The sequence below is a fragment of the Equus asinus genome, chromosome 1 (assembly GCF_041296235.1).
Source record: "Equus asinus isolate D_3611 breed Donkey chromosome 1, EquAss-T2T_v2, whole genome shotgun sequence".
Lineage (NCBI taxonomy): Eukaryota > Metazoa > Chordata > Mammalia > Perissodactyla > Equidae > Equus > Equus asinus.
The window spans coordinates 133,250,422-133,267,815 of record NC_091790.1 but is presented as its reverse complement, the minus strand read 5'-3'; positions in this window follow the sequence as shown (position 1 = coordinate 133,267,815).

The window sequence follows — 17,394 nt, the reverse complement described above, 5'->3', positions numbered from 1 at the left end:
AGATCAGGGCCAGTCTTCCTCAGCAAAAAGAGGAGGCTTGACAGTAGTTAGCTCAGGGCTAATCTTCCTAAAAAATAAAATAAAATAAAAAATAGAATCCAGTTACATAAGAAAGTTTGTTTACTTTAAGAATAAAGAACAAAATATGGTTTGCAGCCACCCAGAGGTCATAGTATACTGATTTCTGTGTGAGTAACTGACTCCTCCCCATTGTGCGCAGTCCTCAAAGTGACCCTCAGTAAATTTCCCTGCCTCCCTTCAGTAAGGAGGAGGCATGTAACCTAAACAGAATTAGTTGACTCTATTTTCCCAGGCATCAAGTCTTAAGTAAAGAGATTTAAGAGAAGGAAAATGCTTGGATTTTATTAATCCTGGCAGTACAGATTTGGGGGAAAAAAGCAAAAAAGTAAACAAAAAAATCACAGATGAGTTCCTATAACTAGAACTCTGAAGCTTCCCTGTTTCCTATTGATTTCTGAGCCTGGTTCTATAGACTTTCTTTTTTTTTTATTCTGTGAGCCAGCTTATACCTTTCCAATAAGTTATTTTTATGCTTAATTTATCCAAAGAAATTTTTGTTTACTTACAGAAAAATAACAAAAGTTAGTAAAAGGAAAAAACTGGGAGAACATGTTAATTTTAGGGTCTCCCAATCGATACGATTGAAACATATCTTTTATTCCTTTAATATTTTGTTGAATAAAACATAAAGAATTACTATTTTTAAGGAAATAGTGAAGATCAGTATGTTTGGGGAGAAAACATTGCTTTCAGCTATCCTCAAGTAAGTAAGAGTTGGGTCAAAGACATTGAAAGAATTCTTCCAACCTAAGAGTAAGACTTTCTACTGTCGCTTTCTTGTTTTTCCTTTGTCTTCTTTGTTGATGATGCTGGAGGTGAAGAGATTTCATGTAAGTTTAACAGTCCTTCTTCACCTTGGAACACTTGCTTCCTTCCTTAGGCTTACCAGGAACAAAGCTAGAGTTTTATACTAAATCCGTTATCTTTTCATCCCAGTCTCCCTTGTAATCATCTTCCTTCACTTATTTCCTGCATGTTATTTTTGCACAGAGCTTTTTTTAGGTCCCCTCTTGTTCTCTCTGTACACACATTTTCTGTGTAATCTCATGTATCTCTAAAGGCTTTGATAACTATGTGGAAGTTGGTAACTCCTAACTCTATTCTTATCTTAGATCTCTCCATAGCTCCAGACTCCTTAAGCTACCTCCTTGTTAGACATTTTGCCTTAAATGCAACATGATGGAAACTGAACTCATTATCTATCCCCACCACACAACCTTGTCTGTTCCTACTTTCATTTTTACCTTTGACCTTTAACCAGCCATCTGGAATTTCCTGGTCAGCACTAGGAGGTAGTTCACTGATACATCCCTTCCTTGTTTTCCTTAGGAGGGCAACCTTGCTTAGAACAATGCATTCTTTGCTAATTTCTTTTCAGCATTAACACAAAATGGATTATTTCAACAACTTAAAAGTATGCTTATTCTGAGGAACAATATTGAGTTCATTTGGTACAATTCTGACCTGAGAAAAAGAACAAAAAACCATAGTAAGTAAAATACATAGATTCCTTGTTCATTTATTCATTAGATGAATGTGGAAAAGGAATTGTGAAATTATAGAGATACTATGCAAAGTCATTCTAATCCAAATTTTTCAGACCTCATCTTCAATGGAAATTCCTCCATTCTACCTCAACCACCCACTACTAAGCTTGTACCCCTTATGTTGACATCATCAATTACAAAACATCTCCAAAATTCCAATTTCAAGCCCCTACCTTCTCCTCTTTCTTCTTGTCCTCCTCTTCCTCTCATTTCAGCTGGATTAGTTCACTACTTCTTTTTTTCATTGTCAATCACTAGTTTCATCTTCCAAGTTAACTTCCAGGTCCAGGTCCTATGTTTCATTTTTAAAATCATTACGTGCAAAAATCCTTATCATTTGATATCTTCCCCATTTCTTGTTTACGTGACTCGGCTGCAAATCTAAGTAATCCAACACTTATACTATGCCTCTATCTGGGAAGCTGAATTTTGCTGTAGAAAATTATATAATCACGTTAAGTGGACCAGCTTTCAATTCATAACCACAAGTCTCAAATTGGCCCTCAACACTATCCAGACAATTCTGTTATATTTCCATAACAAGTGAGAAGTCCCAATTCTAGGGATAACTATTTCATATTTCTTCTCTCCTCAAATCTTTCACATCTCCTAACAACTCTCAGATGATGACCTCACCTTACATTTATTTACAAAGAAAGAAACCGAAAGGAATGATTTAATCTTCCTGTAACCTGCCTAATTTGGTAGGTTTCTCCATTCTCTGTTTCTCTTCCTGACACTATAAAGATGTGTCCATGGTCCTACTAAAGGCCAGTTCTGCACTCGTGACCTGGATCCTACCTCTTCTTGTCTTCTTAACTATTTCAGTCTCTCCTCACCCTCCCTTTTTCTCTCACACAAACAATTTCTTCTGCTATATTGAATATTTATGCTACTGTGCTCTGGTATTTCTAATCTTACCCCCTAAAATACATTTTTATTTAAAAATACCACATTTAAGATACGTTACATTCTAGCATTTGCCTCTTTTTCTTACCTTTTCACAGAATAACTGAAAAGTAAGCTATACTTGCTATCTCCTTGTCCTTATCTCCCATTTTCTTTCATATCCTCGTTGATCAGGCTTTATCCTCTCTTCTTTGCTGAAATCACTCTCATTAGGTTCACTAGTAATCTCCAGTCTTCTCAGCAGAATTCAACACAATAGACAACTACCACATTTCTGATTTATTTTTTGGTTTTTTTTTGTGTGTGTGTGTGATATCATACTTTCTTGACGCTTTTTCTTACTTTTTTGGATCTTTCTCTTCTTCTACCCAATCTTTAAAAATTGAGGTGGCCTAGAACTTGGATTAGGTTCTATTATTTTTTAAGTCTGTTATTATATTTTAAGCTATATTTTATTATTTTTCTACAGTCTTCCTACATAATCTCATCCAGTTGCATCGCTTGAAATACTGTAAATTGGGTAACAAGTTCCAAACCTGTCTTCATGCCTAACTTTTTCCCAGAGCTCGAAATTCATATACCCAAATGGCACTTAAATGACTAATAGACATCTAAAATTAAACATGTCTAAAATAGAACTTTTTGATTTGTGCCTTCCTCCCTACAACATGATTTTTTGTCAATCTTCTTTATCTCAGTAAAGAGCACTATCATTCACTCAGTTGCTCAAGCCAGAAGTACCCTGTAGGCATTCTTAATACTTTTCTTTCTTTGCCTCCCCTCAAGATGCACACATACACCCCTATTCCTCTCAACTACACACACACACCAGTGTTAAATCATGTCAAATATACCTCTAATATACACTTGTTTATTTCTTCATTGCCATCACCCTAGTCTAGGATGCTATCATTACTCACTGAGCCATGGCACTGACATCTTAACTGAGTTTTCCACTTAAGTGAACTCTGCCAGGTAAAATTCATTCATTAATGGTAGCCAAATTAATCTTTTGAAATGAATATGAAAATTAGATTATTTCAGCCCTTACTGACAACCTTTGTATAGTTTTTCAGGGCACTTAGAAAATCCAGATCATTTCCATGGTCTACACATCATTTTGTTTCATGACCTAGCCCCTGCCAAATTCTGATGCCTGGTTGTTTAACCACTTCTCCTTGTTTTAGCTATACTGGTGTCCTTTTGAGTCCCTCTAAGCCAGCACCCTTGTCCTAGCCTCACACCTTTGCATTTGCTGTTCCCTCTACCTAGAATACTCTTTCCCCAAGATCTTCCTTTGGTCTGCTCCTTCTTGTCATTCATGACGCAGCCTAATTGATAACCATAACTAATGTTGTGTTCTCATGTCCGATTTCATTGCCCAGATTTAGTTTCTTCACAACACTTTTCAATACCTAAAATGATCTTTTTTGTGTGTTTGTTCATTAGACATCTTTCTCCCCTTCCCTCCCCCTTCCACCTCCCAAATATAAACATGGTAAAAGAAAAGACTTTATCTATTTCTTTTTTCTGCTGAGGAAGATTCACCCTGAGCTAACATCTGTTGTGAATCTTCCTCTTATTGTATGTGGGCTGCCACGACCCACAAGTAGTGTGGCTACTCACCCACAAGTAGTGTAGGTCCATGCCCAGGGAACTGAATTCAGGCTGCCAAAGTAGAGCATGCCAAACTTAACCACTAGGCCAATGGAGCTGGCCTGACTTTGTCTATTTCTTAGCTCTACCTTGAGCACTAACAACTGTATTGGAAGCACTAACAGCAGTACATACCTTAATAAAAATTTGTTGAAATAATTGTAGGAATTGGTATGAAATATGCAAAATTAGGGAAAGAAGAGGTTCTTATTATCATGCTCATTTCAATAACAAAGTAATAATACTTTTGAAAATTCTGACTTTGAGGTAGTAGAATTGGCAATTTCAAAGTGGTATTCTGTAACTTTGATGTTCTGCTTACTCCTAATGATAATGTGATTATTGAGTATAATACTTATGTAAGAATATACTACTATTTTTGAGAAATTCTATATACATGTGCACATGCATTTATACTTTTATAGACTTATTCTTGATATAAAAATTCCAAAAATTCTCAATTCCAATGAATAAAGCTATTACCAATATTTTCCCCTTCATGATACTTATTTTCCACTATATTCCAACTAATTTTCTTTGCTACCACTAATGAATGAAGTGAAAAGGCTTAGAAACAGACTTTGAGATTGTGCAAACATACACTTATATTCTACTTCTATTGAAATCATAGCTGGAACAACCTAAGGAAAAAGAAGGAAAATTTTGTTATGTTGCTTTTGTTGAAGTATCTTTAGAAATACACTGATTTGCTTGTTGAAGGAAAGTCAAGCTTAGGGAAGGGAACAAAGAGAGTTATCATCATGAAACATTACCATATATGGCTTTTTGAAAATTCCTTAATGGCAAAGTTCAACATATTAAATCACAATGACACTTAAATATTGGAGACAGAAGATAACATACTTTCTAACTGCCAAAGTATATTGAAGTAAAATACTGAACTATGTTTAAAATGTTTCTACTTTTATTCCTCTTGAGCACACACTTTGCTTACTCCTGGATGTCCACACTTAAGATCCTAAACATCACATCGTCCCTTTCTAGCAGTTGAAATAATTCCCCTATAAGGACTATAAAGTGTCAGGATGATTTATCAGAATTACAATCTATGGGAATTATTTTAACACAGAAATGAGTTAAGGTACATTTAAGACATAAAGTGTTCAATTTTCTAAGTTTTTAAAATTGATGTATAAAATAGAGTCCTGTTTTAAAGGGAAAGACAGTAAATACAGCCTTAAAAAATGGATTCTCTGTAGCTTGCTTGATTTCTAGTCTTCAGAATAATGGAGATAGAAATATTGTTCCCATCTAAAGAGGAGAGTTGTACAAGTTGGCATAGCAAATAAATCTTGGAAAGTTAAAATATTTCAAGAAAATGCCTCATTTTGTGAAAGATACTTGGACAGCTTCCCTATCAATGTTTGCCTAGCAATGGATTCAGCTTTTCCACTGCCAAGCATTGGTTCAGACCTTTGCCATCTGGTTCTTTCACCTATTAGGTTATTTTTTTTCTATATTATTCATTTAAGATTAGGCACTGGGGATACACACTCAAAAAATATTGTTCTAGCCAAAAAGTAGTTTAAAATCTAGTGGAAAGATTAAAAAATGTACCAAACATTACACAATAATACCATCATTGCTACAATGGATATATGTATACCAATTATGTATGTGTGTGTATATGTACATATGTGTGTATATATATAATATATACATTATACATATAAATATGTAGTACAGTAAGAGCACAGCAGAGTGGTTTATAATCTGCCTGGAATAATCACGGTAGTATCCCAGAATCTGCTCATACCTATGCTGCCCAGCCCACCATCCCTGAAAATGAGCCTTGCCTCATTTGTGGACTATGTGGTGGGCTTATTTGAAAGGACGGGAGATCACTTAATGCAAAGACTGGGTAGCAAGGACTTGCGGGAAAAGTAAGGAACAAAACAACACAAGAACTAGAGATCAAAACATGTTGAGATTTCTACTGTCCTTACAGTGGCAGCCATTACGTAATCTGTAATAATTTAAAGAATAGAGTCAAAATGGTAGTTAAATGACTTTAGATGAAGTGACCTGAGGTCAGGGGCAGAGGACACAGTCTGAGCAATCAAGGAACCACCATATTGGTTGGCAATTTGCTGTTTGATCCCATCTTCCTTATATCTTTCATCCATCTGAGAACCAGGTCTCAAACAATATGGTCAGATTTCCTTCTGATTGCTTCAAACAACTGGAGAGTGATTGTGTACAAAGAATCAAACATCTTTCTGGCAAAAGTTCTCTCTGACAGTTGTAGTTATACAGAAGTAAAATTTGAAATCAAAGGCAGGGTATACCGCAGAAATTAAGTTCCTGAGATGCTCACATGGGTCCTTGCTCACTGTTAGATCTCCACTAAATATCTGTTAGATTCCCTGACCTTAGTCAGACTCTCTATATCCTGCCCACCAGCTTTGTATTTAGATCTGCTTTTTCTGTCCCATGTTGCTGCACTATCCTCTGGATGATGCTCAGGATGTGAACCTCAACTGAATGTTGTTATTGGTTGGTAGCTTCTGAGGTCTATATCTCCCCTGTTCTCTACATCCCAGAGAAAGGGCACTCTTGCCATCAATATAACCCTGGTCTATGTCTGCTTTGCTTTCATTTTCATTCCTATATCTATTTGGAACCAGTTATTAAAGTTTTTTTGGACTCCCACTCCGACAATTTTACATTTCTTCTAATCCTGTCTTTTTGCAATGAGTAAAACTTTCTGGTGTCAAATAAGGACAGACACTAAACCAGCTGTTTGATTTTATATGCAAACACACATACATATGTCAATAACATATGTATATAATAGTCATAAGGACTGCCTACACTTGTTTAGATTATAGTACTTATTATTTTTCTTTTATTTTTCCATAAAATAGTGCCTATATTGCTTACTCTGTACCAGGTACTATTCTTAACAATCCATGAACATTAACTCATTTACTTCCTGTAACAACCTCATTGAGTTAGCTACCATTATTATCCCTATTGTATACATGGAGAAAAAAATCCAAATCTAAGGCATTAAGAAGTTAAATGACATTCTCAAGCTTCCAAAACTAATAGCTAAGATTCATATCCAGGCAGTCTGGCTCTGTATTCAAGATTTTAAAGAGTGATTCCATCAGATAGGAGTTTTAGAAAGTCCTTATTACAGCACTAAAAATGGATTGGTTTTAGGTGAGAGAGTTGTGATATGGAAAGGAAAAATAAAGGCAGAGAAGGAGACTGTTTAAATCATAAAGACAAAATTTTGAACTCGGGCAGTGTCATTGGAGACGAGAAGAGAGAAATGCTGAGAGGGAATCAATAGGACACCATGACTGGCTAATAATATGGTCTTGACTTACCTGACATTTTTGATGGCATAAGAATAAAAAAAATGATTGACAAAACTTCTATCAAGAGTCCAGGGATAATACTTGACTTCACCTGGGTTTCAAAATTATTAAAAATTCTCTCTCTCATGTCCTCTAAGAATAGGTTGATGTCTTTCCCCCAGGGCTTCATTTCTTCAAGTCTGATTAAATCCTTGAAAATCACATCTAAAATAGTCTGCATTCCAGATTTATGTTGAGCTGAACTAAAAAGAAACACATGAACAGTAAATGGCATGGCATTTTGCAGCTGTCACTATTAATATATAGTAGATGCTATTTGAATATAAGACTAAAATCAACATGTCATTTCAAACATGTTTGCTTGTTTGGTCTTTTAGATTCATATGCTTTTTTAAGTAAAGGAACTCATATCATAGGTTTTATTATTTTGTTTAAAAATTATGACAAAAATTAGTCATGATTATGTATTCTGGATAACATTATTCTTGTCATATTCCTGTAGTTACACATTTTGAAAAGTCTTCTCTCTCAGTTTCCATATATAACAAACTTTTTATGGAAGTGCTTCTTCCATTGACACCAATAGTTAAAGAATATCAGGGAAATTAACTCATAATTTTTAGTTGAACTATGATCATTCAGATATATTAAGTAAAGAATGAGAAAAGTATTTCTAGCTCACAACAATCATAGCACTATTATAATTTCTATTAAATTTACTAATCCACGAATATTTTCGGTTCTTAAAGCAACATATTTACCATACCTTTCACTAATTTTTCAAAAGTAGGGAGCGTAGATTCTCTTTAAACAATCTTCATATTATTCTAAGATCCAAATTCACTTTAAAATATATTTTGCCTTATTTTGTAGAAAAGCAAAGTATAATAAATTTAGTAATTAAACAAGAAAAGATGTTTTACATTTTTTCTATGTATTATATGCAAATTTGCTATGACATTGTGTATATATATATATATATGTAAACAAAGATAAATAACAATTATTCAAAGAATTAAGATAATATGATTATAAAGAAAATTTTACCAAAACCTGTGTTCCTGGTGGTACCACTTCACACTCTAGGACTTTAGGCAAGTTACTTACATGTTCCATTCTTCAGTTTTGTTATATTCAAAATAAGCATAATACTACCCACTTTATAGGGTTATTCTAAATGAGTTAATATGTGTAAAGCATTTAGAATAATTCCTAAGACACAGTGAGTATTAAAGAATAGTTAGCCACTATTTGTATATTATCACAGGAATAGATTTCATCTTGTAAAGTGCTTTACTGAAAATGGACTGTGGACAATATAAAAATGGTTCTGTAAAATAGCAAATATTTTAAAAACTAAGTACACAAACATATGTACATATGTTTCATGAGAAATCTCTGTGTTGCTCAATCAAACTACTTTTCAGCTTTTTGGACAAGGATTCTAATGAGGGCACTTTGAAAAGTGTTCTGAGGTAAGGAAGAGGAAAGCAATGAAGCATAAACACAGAAATGTATCTAGGATAATTTAAAATACTACGGAGTGCCCTAAAGAGTAAAAAGTATGAATTGATTGACCAGTGTCCAGTTCTCACGGTGAAGCATGTGGGGAGTTGAGTAGATGGATGGAAATGTGTGAGGGTTAGCAAAGCAAAACAGAGAAGAAAATCAGTCAAGTTTCCAGATGAACTTTCCCAGCCAAGATGAAAGACAGAGAATCAGAATACCATACCGGAAATAAAGCAACTCAATTTAAGATGATCCAGGGAGAGAAAATATTCACAATATTCTTTTATGTCCAGAAAAAGAGTAGAGTCTTCATTTTTTAAAACAGACCCTATGTGACCAAGAAACATTACTTACCAGTTATAAATCTAGAAACTCTTCCTATGGGGAATGATTAAAATCTCAGAAAGCATCAACCACAAAAGCCAGCTGAAGAGGATTCTTACAGGCAGAGTCTTCCTAAATGAGAATTGAATATATTTAATTTGATAATATTCTTTTTGAAAGAATAATATTTTGTAAAATCATACCTGATCATTTTTAAGTATATAGTAATACCCCAAAGTACATATTTATTAATGAAGTTATCCCACATGCACCATCCACAAACAATTGAACTTTGCATTGGTGACTGCAGACATCTCTCTATGCAGTCATACAGAAAAGACAGAAGTAAATATCATTGACTATAGATAGACATATTGACAACAATCAATGTGAAGCTAGAGAAAATTTTTTAACTCTAGATAGATACTTACAATAATGTTTATTTTTAAATGTTTCTAAATTCAAGTGGGGAAATATTAAAAATATTGATGAGAGTGTTATTTTTAAAGTTTCATGTTAATTTTTAGAGAATTGGTTGACTTCTTGATATGAAATATGAGGAAATAGTAAAATTAGACTCTTAGACCCTCCTCGGTCTACTCCCTTCCTCCAGGGATAGAAAGATATTTAAAATATTTTATTTATATAGCTATTTTTTTAAAATAGCATTTGGAGTTTCTTATAGGACCATATTTTATATTATAATGGATTTAATACTCAATAAATCATAAAACAATCAAACAGATTTCCTTCGAAATTTAGTTCACAAGTGCTACTACATTCCTTGACTCCTTTCATGTCTGTGAATGCCTACTTGTGTTGAAGCTTAAACACCTTTGATTGGATATAATCTTTTTGAACATTGTGTGCTGATAGAGAAGTCTGAGGCCAACTAGATTTTTCTCCCTTGTGATTTGTTCATTATGTCTGGATGCCTTAAAATTTTTTTTTTAAAAGTTTATCTTGAAATCCAACTACTTAATAAGAATATGTCAACATGTTTATCATTGTTATTTAGAAATGACATCCAGTAATGTCAATCTATACAGTATTTAAAAATCCCGAATATCAAAATAGCACATGACTATATTTTTGAAGGATAAATTATTTGTCATATTCTCTTGAGCCCATCATGGAGCTTTTCTGAGTTTACTCAAGCAAATAAATAACTAAATTTTAAAGAAGAAGAAGATCCTCCAAGGCAAGATAGGGAAAATCCACTCTGTCACCTGTGGCAGAAAGTGGGAGAAAGATATAGCTGCCATTCAAGCAAGTAAGAAGAAATCAGCTAAAATTTCAACACAATCTTAAAGGCCATGGGAAAAATTAAAGGCCAAGTTTGAAACACCTGGGGAACCCAGAAAAAAAGAGGAGTTTGCACTCACTTGTAAGCTCTTCTTTAGTGGCCTCCACCAGGTACTCACAATGAAGATTGGGACAGAATAGGAGTTCAAAGAGAGTCGTAGGAAGGTAGACATGGTTGTCAGAGGTGGAAGAGACAGACTTAAAATGTATTCTCTTTTCTGGACCTTCATTTCATACAAAGAAAAACTTTTACTCAACTGGAAGGGGAACCGAGGAACTTTTCACTATCAGGACACAGGAAAAAAATCCATTATTCCAAGAGAGACATATAAACAAGATCCATCTGGAGGAGAGGTATGAAATCAGCTTTAGCCTAGGAAGCTACATTTATACCCCACTGGGGAAGAGAGAGAAAACTGTTATCTAAGACCACAAATACAATGTTCAGTTTGAACAACAACAGAATAAAGGCCAGGAATGCTGAAAATGTTTCACCTCTGGGCTCTAGGTTCTTAGGATATGCCTAAGACAGAAGCTGGATTAAACCAACACAAAATACATTGCCTGAAACAAGAACCTAGCACTGAGTAAGAAGCAACACCAGTCTAACACTGAGGGAGGAGTAGGGAGGTAGCAACCCTTATCTGTAGCACAAGTTTGAAGGAACTGCTGGAAGCTCAAAGTGACTATGAATGTTGAGAAAAACACTCCAGCACCGAAGCATACATTAAGAACAAAGTAAAAGGCAACCAACACTCGGAGGAATTTGAATCATGATAGCAACAACAAAACTTAAGCCAAACTCAGCTGACTAGACAGACTCAAACTTTATTCCAAACTTGTATGGGTTTTTTTTCTGCTTTTTCTCCCCAAATCCCCCCAGTATATAGCTGTATATTTTAGTTGTGGTCCTTCTAGTTGTGGCACATGGGACACCACCTCAACATGGTCTGATGAGCGGTGCCATGTCCGTGCCCAGGATCTGAACCCTGGGCCGCTGAAGCAGAGTGCAAGAACTTAGCCACTCTGCCATGGGGCCAGCCCCTCAAACCTTATTCTAGATGCCTGACAGAAGAAGAGCTGTGCCCATCAATGGGCATGAACTTTATTTTCATTAGCCTATTCTGTTCTTCATTACACAATATCTGGCATTCCATCAAAAATTGAGACACATAAACCAAGGAAGAAAATGTGACCCATTGTCAACAAATAAACAATCACCAGGACCCAAATAAAAGTTACCCAAATAGTAAAACTATCAGTTTAGGATTTTGGAATAACTATGATTTATATGTTAAAAGATTTAATGGAAAAATTGAACAACATTTATGAACAGATAGGCAATTTCATCAGAGAAATTAAAACCATAGAAAATAGTCAAATGAAAATGCTAAAAATGGGCCCGGCCCAGTGGCAAAGCAGTTAAGTGTGCATGTTCTGCTTCTCAGTGCCCTGGGGTTTGCCAGTTCAGATCCTGGGTGCAGACATAGCACCACTTTGCATGCCATGCTGTGGTAGGCGTCCCACAAATAAAGTAGAGGAAGATGGGCACAGATGTTAGCTCAGGGCCAGGCTTCATCAGCAAAAAGAGGAGGACTGGCAGTAGTTAGCTCAGGGCTAATCTTTCTCAAAGAAAAAAAAAAGAAAATGCTAAAAATAAAAGCATGATATCAACAATGGAGAATTCTTTCAATAGAATTATCAGAAGAATAAACAAAGTTAAGAATCAGGAAACTTGAATTTATGTCAATAAAAATTATCCAAAATTAAACATAAAGAGAAAAAGAGTGAAAATAAAATATCAGACTGTCAAGTCAAGAGACAAGCTCATTCATGAGACAATCTTAAACCATTAAATCTAACAGATGTATAATTAGAGACCCAGAAGGAGAGGATAAAAGAAGAAAGAATAACATCAGACTTCTCATCAGAAACTATGCAAACCAGACATAAAGCACTAAAGGAAAATAAAAACAAATTTTCAACCTAGAATTCTATCCCAGCAAAAAAATCTTAAAAAATAAAATAAAGGCAAAATAAAGACTTTGCTAGACCAAAAAAAAAACAAAAAAAAAGCTGAGAAAATTTATTGCCAGAAAAACTGTGCTGTAAGAAATGTTGAAGGAGATTCCTCAGGCACAAAGAGTAGGACCCAAGATGAAAACTTGGATCTACAAAAATAGAAGAAGAGTGCTTAGAATGGTAAAAAAAAAAAAAAAAAAAAGGAGGTAAAAACATCTTTTTTTGTCTAGTTTTATTCAGTTGAAAATAATCAACCATCTAAAACAAAATAATAACATGGTCTTGTGGTGCTTATAATATATGCAAAATTCAAATGTATGACAAATATGGCATAAAGGATGACATGGAGGAGTTAGAGTATATTGTTGTAAGGTTTAAACACTAGGTGAAATGATATAATATTGTTTAAAAGTACACTACGATATATTAATATTGTATAGTTTGGGTTGATGAAACCACTAAAACTTAAAGAAATAAAACTAAGAAACCAATAGTGGAAATAATATGGACTCATAAAATAATTATTTCGTTTTCATAATAAGGAATAAAAGGAAAAAAGAAGAGATGAGACAAGCAGAAAACAACTATCAAGATTGTAGATTTAAATTCAATCATAGCAATTATAATAAAGCAAATAGTTTAGCATGTTAAGCTATAACAAATATTCTAAACACCCAATACAAAAGATTGGTGGATTACATTTTAAAAATCAAGAAATTATATACTGTCTAAAAGAAATCTCCTTTAAATATGTAAATGTAGATATGTTAAAATTAAAATGATGGGAAAGATGTTCAATGCAAACAGTAATTAGAAGAAAGATGAGTTTGCTGTACCAATATCAGAAAATGTAGACATCTGAACAAAAAACATCAGAGATAAAGAGGGGAAATTCAAAGTGATGAAGAGACCAACTAAGAAAATATAACGACGGCATGTATATATGCACATTTCCTTCAAAATATATGAAGAAACTGATAGAACTTTAAGAGAGCCAAGTTTACAATTACAGGTAGAGACTTTCCTACCCAGAGATGGGAAAACATTTAAGGATATATAAAACTTGAACAATACCATCAATCAATATGACCTAATTGAACACTCCAACAAACAACAGTAGAACACACATTATTTTCAAGCACTCATGAAACATTCACCAGGTGACTATATTTTAGACCTTATAATAAAATTTAACAGACAAAGAATTGGAAACAAAAACCAAGAAAACTAGTTACAAAAGGATATGCGGAAAATTCCTCAAGCAAACGCACTTCTAAATAACATCAGGTCAAAGAGAAAGTCACAAGGGAGATTAGTAAACATTTTGGATTGAATAAGAAAAATATATATAAACGTGTGAGATGCAGCTATAGTGCCTAAATGAGAGTTTATAAACCATATGTTTATATTAGGAAAGAAGAATCCCAAAGTAAATCTAATCCTGTACCTTAAAGAAATTAGAAGGAGACAAAATTAAATCCAAGGTAGAGGAAGGAAATAATAAAAATCGGACCGAACATGAATATAAATACAAATATAAAAACAATAGAGAAATATTTGCAAAGGACACTGATAAAGAACTTGTTTACAGAAAATATAAAGAACTCTTACAATTTGCTAAGGAAAACATAAAGGTCCAATTATGAAAAAAAAAGGACAAAGACTTGAACAGACATGCAAGCAAAAACATGGATAGCAAATGAGCATATGAACATAAAGTTACTCAATGTAATTAGTCATTATGGAAAAGAAAATTAAAACAATGTGATATCTCTATACATCCATTAGAATGGCTATAAAAAAAAGTAAAAACAAAGATAAAACTGACAATTTTAAGTTCTGGCAAACGTGAGGGGCAAGTAGGGTCCTCATACATTGTTATGAGGAGGCAAAATGGTCCAACCACCTTGGAAAATAGTTTTGCAATGTCATATCAAGTTAAACACACCCTACCATGTGATCCAGCAATCCCACTCCTAGGAACAGAAAGCTTCTCCAAGAGAAAATGTTTCCAAGAGAAATGAGATGAAACTTCCATACAAAAACCTATTGGTGAAAGTTTTTATCAGTTTTATTTATAATGACCAAAGAACGGGAGAGAATCCAAATGTTAATAAACTGGTGAATGGATTAACAAATCATGGTAGAGCTAAACAATGGCATGACATGCAGCAAGTAAAAGGAGATAACCACTAATACATGCAATAACAAGGATGAACCTGAATGGCATTATTTCAAGTGAAAAAGTCAAATTCAAAAGGCTACCTAAGATTCCATTTATACAACTTTCTATAAAAGGCAAAAGTATAGGGACAGAAATCCTATCAGTGGTTGCCAGGGACTGAGTGGGGGAAAGGATCAACTGCAGACTGGCGCTCAGAATCTTCAAGGTAATGAAATTTTGTGTATTTTTATTATGGTGGTGGTTATATAAATATATTTGTCAGTCAAAACTCATAGCATTTTACACTTATAGGTGAATTTTACTCTATGTAGTGAAATTATATATTATAAAGTAAGAGGAAATCAGAAAATCAAAGTGGCAGATATACAGGTTTTACTGTACATTTTTCTCAACTCTGTTCTATGTTAGCAAGTTTTCATATAAAATGTTGACAAATTGGAAACAAGTTTATTTTCCCCTCAGAACAAAATCCTTTGATAAGACCAAGAGATAAAAATTTGCTGTTAAAAGGCAAAAGTAAAATAAATTAATTTAGCATAAACCAATTGCAGAGAGCATGAGTCATTTTCCACTTCAGGGTCATGTGAGCAAGTAATAGACTCTAAATAAGATGCAATATTATAGACATTAGCATGCTTATAATAATTTACATTTGTATTTAACTTGTAATTTATATACTGTATTTTACCTACATGATCCCTTTTGATCTAAAGGATGAGTAAGTCAGATAATGAATTACAACACAGATCCAGAAACTGACACACAGAGTAATTAAGCAACTTGCTTTAGGTATATAAGCCAAGGCCTATAACTCCAAATCTCACGTCATGATTTTCTATATCTTTTTATATTAAAGCACATTAATTTTCAGAAAAATGCACTTATTGAAACACTGTATATGTATTCAGAAAAGTGTACATGTAAAGGCCTAGTTCAATAGATTTCATAAACACCTGGATAACCAGAACTGAGATCAAGAATTCAAATATCCCCAGCATACCAGAGGTACCTCAGTTCTTTTTAAGGGGGAACAGTATATGAAATAAATTTTTATAAAATGTTTAATTTTGTGGTATTATCACCAAGATAAATAACTGTCCCTTTAAGAGTCCTTTAAGTGTCAAGTATTTTACTACATCTAAAATATGATTTTATTTATAAGGTGTTTATTTACACACAGCTTTTTAGGAACATTGATTTAGGCAGACCATTAGGAAAACATCCCAAAATAACATCAATTGGTAGTCACCCTTAATAAAATTACTAACACAGTCTATATAGAAAGGTTACCATATTAATTGCTTTTAGTCATAAACATGGTTAGAATGCATTGACTAATGGGATTCACATCATTGGTCAAATACAATTCTTAAGACATTTTTTAAGCATGACCAAGATTATGTTAATGTTCCCCTCAGCTTAACTAGACTTTAGACAGGTATCTTCCTGACTGTAGAAATAAGCCCAGAAATAAACCCATGCATATAAGGTCAACTAATACTTGACAAAGGAGCCAAGAATACTCCGTGGGGAAAAACAGTCTCTTTAATAAATTGTTCTGGGAAAATTGGATATTCACATGCAAGAGAATGAAACTAGACTCCTATCTTAAACCACTTGCAAAAATTAATTTGAAACAGATCAAAGACTTAAATATAAGACCTGTATACATAAAACTTCTGGAAGAAAATGGAAAAAGCTTCCTCACATGTCTTGGCAGTGATTTTTTGGATATGATATGTCAAGCACATGCAACAAAATAAAAATTACACAAATGGGACTACATCAAACTAAAAAGCTTCTGCACAGCAAATGAAATGATCAACAAAATGAAAAGGCAACCTACAGAATGGGAGAAAATATTTGCAAACCACACATCTCATAGCAGGGTTAATATCCAAAATATATAAAGAACTCATATGACTCAATAGTAAAAAAACCAAATAATCCAATTAAATAATGGGCAAAGGACCTGAATAGACGTTTTTCCAAAGATATTCAAATGGTCAACAGGTACCTGAAAAGGTGTTCAACAACAGTAATCAGAGAAACGCAAATCAAAACCACAATGAGATATCATCTCACACCTGTTAGAATGGCGAGTATCAAAAGATAAGAGATAACAAACGTTGACAAGATTGTGGAAAAAAGGGAACATTTGTACACTGTTGGTGGGAATGTAAATTGGTACAGACATTATGGAAAATAGAAAGGGTTCCTCAAAGAGTTAGAAGTACCATACAATCCAGCAATTCCACTTCTGGATATTTATTCAAAGGAAACAGAGTCACCTATCTCAAAAAATATCTGCACTCTCTTGGTCACTCCAGCGTTATTTATAATAGCCAAGACATGGAAATAGCCTCAGTGTCCATTGACAGATGAATAAAGAAAATGTGATAAACACATACACATGCACACACACAGTGGAATACTATTCAGCCATTAAAAGGCAGGAAATCCTGCCATTTGTGTCAACATAGATGGACCTCAAGGGCATTATGCT